Source organism: Taudactylus pleione, unplaced genomic scaffold (assembly GCF_031769625.1).
Source record: "Taudactylus pleione unplaced genomic scaffold, aTauple2 ptg001123l, whole genome shotgun sequence".
NCBI classification, from domain to species: domain Eukaryota; kingdom Metazoa; phylum Chordata; class Amphibia; order Anura; family Myobatrachidae; genus Taudactylus; species Taudactylus pleione.
The window spans coordinates 1,619,591-1,625,059 of NW_028285524.1; positions in this window are offsets into that span (position 1 = coordinate 1,619,591).

A 5,469-nucleotide genomic window follows, 5' to 3' on the forward strand; every position below is an offset into this window, starting at 1 on the left:
TGTTCCCAGCAGACAGCACAGTGTGCTGCTATTAAACTACTTTTGTCAGGTAACCTGAAAACTTGGTCACTGCAGCTATGCACAGTACATGCTGCTTTGGTGAACACATGATTACACTGACAGCACTTGTTACTTGAAAGTGTAAATTTAAAGAGTATTTTGATTTACAGCCCTGCAGCGTAAATGACAGCAATCAAACAGGTAGATATAGATTTGCACATGTAAATTACCATTATAATAGTAATACGATAATAAGGATCTTAAGGTGCGTACACACTGGGCGATTAAAGTGGGCGATTGAACGATATCGTTATCATTCAGTTGTCCACTTTATCGGCCATTTTTAACATGAAAACGATAACGATGATGCGCGTTCCCACGGGTCGTTCGTCATTCGTCATTATCGTTCTTCGAGTAAACATGTAGCAACCTGACGATGTCGTCAGGTTGCTGCATGTTGGGGAATGGGGGAGAGAGCCCGGCGCTGAACGATATAATTAATTATATCGTTCAGCGAGTGTGCTCAATGTCATGAACGACATTGAGCACACCCTGCCGGGGACACACTAGACGATATCGCTCAGGGAGCATATCGTCTAGTGTGTATGCTCCTTAAGTTGCCAACTTGCCCTAACTTCATAGGGCACGATTCTATTCAACGCGATGTAAATAGCGCCGGGAGTGAGCTCCCGGAGCTATTCAATACACTGCGCTGCCAAGTCCGACTAATGATTTCTTCTCTCATCCCTCCGGGGATGAGAGAAGAAATCCAACAAAAGTCCTGGCTCGAGGCTGTTTTCTGCCCTCCGCGCCTGGAAAACAGCCTCGCGCCGGGAAGTTAGGTCGGGGAATGCCCGTTACCGCGCCTAAACACCCTGTTTAAGGTGCGAGAACGAGCCTTCCCCGACTTAACATCGCAATGAATTGAATAGCTCCGGGAGCTATCTCCCGGCGCTATTTACATCGCGTTGAATAGAATCATGCCCATAGATTTTAAACATATTTGTAGCCTTTTTTTGTCCCTGACAAATTTCCCTCTTATACCCCGTTTCCACTGCCGCAAAAACCTGGGTTATTGCCGTGTCAACCCGGGTCGCGGCTTAGTGGAAAAGGGTCCTAGGAAAAAAAATCCAACGTTTTCTCGGGTCTCAAGCAGGGTTTTTCACGGGTAAAACCCGGGACCCGTTTACCGCATGGTGATTGGCTGTCATCCGGAAGCTGTCATCTGGGAGTGAGAAATTACACCCTCCCCATATGGTCCGTACCGATAAGGTTTTTACCCCATCCCCGCTTTATACGGGGAGGCTGTAATCTCTCACAGACAGCTTCCTGAATGACACCCCTCCTGGATAAGATCCCGGTCTGGCGTTCAGGGGGAGATCTGGAGTTTCCGACGCTTGGTGATGACATTATCTCCAAGCGCCGTCACTGCACTTGTGTGCAGTGTGAACTGCGCCAATCCGGGATATTTTGGGGTATTAATCTGTGACACTGAACAGATCATCACCGGGCCCCATAGTAAAACCTAGGTAGGTTACCAGTGTAATTTAGAAGACAAAAATAAAGCAATTATGTGACAACCAGTATTTTTTTCACTCATGGGGCCATTTCCTTTTAGCCGCGATAAGGATAAGTTTGCACGGGCGTAAACTTACGGCACTGTTCGCCCAAATATGTCATTTATCGCGTCTTTGTGGGCTTCTGCTTTTCGCACAGTCTTATTGCAAAAGTCGCGCAGCAGCATTTGCACGGAAAATCTCATGGTGTTAGCCGCGAAAAGTACAGGTGAAAATGGAGAAATCTGCCTGTACCCTACAAAAAAGTCAAACTAATATTGGGTAACATTATAGAACTGTATTAGTGGCCATAATCAAAGGGTCTGGGTTCTTAAATAGTGTCAAATGGCGGTTATAGGCATTTGTTCCTTACAGTGAAAAAATTATAGAAGGCAATATTTTTTTGGACAAAATATATGTTGTAGTTAAATTAGGGGTACATTAAAATGAGTGTAAGTAAATTTTTGTGTCATTATAGGGAATTTTAATTTAAAAAAAAAAAATAGACCTGTCACTTGCACCTGTAATGTTTAAAACACCTGTCCCATCCATACAGCACCCCCATACACTCCAACACTTTTTGCTTTTTCACCCCAAAAATTTAATTATGACAAATTAAGTTAGTCATCCCAGTGGCTCTGAACCCAGTCCTGACATGTTTAGCCAAAAATAGGGGTTTTTTCAAAACTTTGCACCTACTCAGCAAATGCTATGGAGAAGTCGCAGCTAATAGGATTGCGTGAGAAGTCTAAATTCGTACCATAAGCCGTTTTTTGCGGAAAAGCTGCTTATTGCGGATAATAGGATATGGCCTATGGACCAGATATATTGAACTTTTCTGTCATTCTGTAATTGTTATTATACATTCCAATTACACTATAATAAAATGTCTATTGTTTTCCTATATCACCCATATTTATGCCTCTCTTATGCTTCCATTGGCCCTTATTAACTAATAGTGATTGGAAATTTGTTATGTCAACTGTTTAATATTGTTTTATCATCTGATGGTTTTATAACCCTTAGATTTAACCTTTTGAAGGATATTGCCAGTATGTATGTTGTATTTGTTTCCTTCCCATCTGTATAATTCCTCTTTATCCATATTTGTTGACGCTTTGGAATACTTATTTTTTTATCCAGGGCTCCCTGTGATTATGTGTAGCATGAAGGTAACTATTACTATTATTATCTTATTTTCTTTTTAAATAAAACAAACATTCATCCTGTACTATAATGTCCAAATCTAAAAATGTATTATGATTAACACTATTGAATTAAGTAAATTACAAATTTACTACATTATTATGAATATATAGATTTTAAAAAAAAAAATGTTTATTCATTATCATCCTAAGTGAAGTAGATATAGATATAGTTGCTATATTCCTAATATATTGATTACTACCACAAATATGTGTCACTTCCCAATACCACATAAACTAATTGATAATCTCGATAGCTACACCAGTGGGCTTGAATGTAGCTAATCTCGAAATGCGTTGACAGTGGGACCTGAGAGGGTGGCCGAGCATGCACGCTGGGGTCCAGTCGTTTAGCTTTTGGACTGTGAAGTTTCCAGGACTTCCTACCTATAAGTCATAGTTACTGACATTCGGTGCAGAAGGAGTTGTGGGAGCGGCTGAAGTGGGCGGTGCGGGGAAGTGCCGGTCGTCATCGCGGCCCCCCTCTTTATAATGTCAATATTACCGGCGTTATAAAGCAGGGGGATGGAGCTACGATGAGATATTCAGTGCAAATCGCGTCATTGCACCCCCGGACTTTCGCGAGCAAACGCGGGTGGGGAGGGCCAGGGGTGGAGGGCCATTTGGGTAGGGGCCGCAGCTATTCTGGGGGACTTGCCTACTGTTGCAGGGTCCCAGGAGAGTAGGCAAGTATGCTATAAATTATACGCCTGTTGTCCAATTAGTATCTGGAAGGCAGCCTCTACCTGTGGGACTGGTCTTTTGAATTGCTCCATTGATTGCATTTATTATATGCCTCGTTGATAGGCACTCAGTTGTATGTTTTTTATTAATTCATTTTTTTAGGAATTAATATATTGTCGGTAGTATTGCACTATATATATATATATATATATATTTTTATTTTTTATTTTATTTCTATGCGTATACATCATTGGAGTTTACAAGAGTATCACAGGTGATATCTGGGATAATCTGATATCTCTTATTGGGAGAAGGATACTAGCACCATCTAGTGGCTGAAGTGTTACACACACAGTGAATAATTTATCTTCAAACCAATTGCACTATGGGCCTGATTCATAGATTTACGCTAATACAATCGCAACTGAGTTCCCTCATGGATCACAACTGCTAAAATATGCTTATGCCTTCCAAAGCTTACACGAGCCTGGGGACGCCCGCTGCTGCCTTCTTATATCAGTCCAACGATGTGCAACAGCATAAACATCGGTAACATCGAAGCACATCGGGGCGGCCATGCAGCCTCTAAGTCAAGTCTGACCTGTCTCAAACACTGTGTCTCCCGAGACATGCTGAGAGCTCTCATGTTTCGAAGGAGATCGCAATGGCTAATTTATGCAGGCCCATGAGTTTAAACGGTCAGAGTGACACGTCTGCATTTTTGTAACCCCCTCATTACCTCCCCCAAGCACTGACTACCTGTCACTCAACTTGCACGTGAATCCTCTGGGCGAGCATAATCACATGCAATCGCTGCACATGCGCAGTGCAGCTTTCGTGCATGTGCAATAGCTAACAATCGCTCAATCTCCGTGAATATCAGCATTGCGTGAATCTCAGGATCAGGCCCTATGTATCTTAATATTTTCTGTTTTTTATGTGCTGTGAAACATATTATATATGAGAGATCGCCACATCAGGAATCACACTACAACTACAAAAATTGTATCACAGATGGACGGTGAAAACTTCTCTGATACCGAAGTCCTGGGAATGACCCGAGATTTGGAACACAGGGCCTGATTCATGTTGGTTCACAGGGCTGCGTTCGCATGCACCCTTTTCGCTGCAAAAATATGCTAATAATTGCAATCGCACGGCAACCGCAGCACTATACCAAGACTCAGGGCCGTAACCAGGGGCGCCGAGAGAGGGGGGGGGTGCTGGTACTGTTTAGCCGGGCTCGGGCCTCCTGAGGGGCCCGGCAGGGGTGCGGCGCAGACCCCCCCTCCCTTCTCTCACTCTCACAGCAGCCCAGCACACACTGAGCTGCAGTGGGAGAATACTCGTGGCTGCTGAGCAGCAGCCTGCTTTGCCTGTGGGGGGGGGAGCGATCACACTGATCGCTCCCCTCCTAGCTTTGCGCCGGGCTGAGGGGCTTGCATGGCCACGCCTCCCACGATTAGACCTCGCCCCCTCTGTACCTGGGCCTGTCAGGGCTCTCTACGGCCCTGGCCGTAACTATGGTAGTGAGACCTGTGCCATGGCACAGGGCACCGCAGGGCAGGGGGCGCTGTTCTGGCCTGTCAATTTTCTGCTTATTATCATTCTCACTTGTAGCTTCCTCTCCTATTATCCCCAGCATCTCCTGGCTTTCACTATCTCTTCCCTTGCCCTTCCTCATGAGGCCATGGCCCTTTTTCGGGTGCGTGTCTTTTGGTCTTATTTGAAAAATAATGGGGAAAGGGGGGGGGGCGCACCAATGCTCTTTCTGGCACCAAAAAGTTTAGTTATGGCTCTGCCAAGACGCCCGCCACTGTATAAAGCCCCCACTTCCCATGACATGCATCCGCAAGTCAGCGAAAACATCGGTACCATCGAGTAACATCGGAACCATCCGCACAGTTGTGGTTGACCTGACCCTACTGCAGAAACTGCTAAACTTCCTGTCGCCATTTAGACTTCTGCCAGTGTATGCTATCGCAGGGGCTTAATTATGCACGCCCCTGTAACGGCGTTTAAAC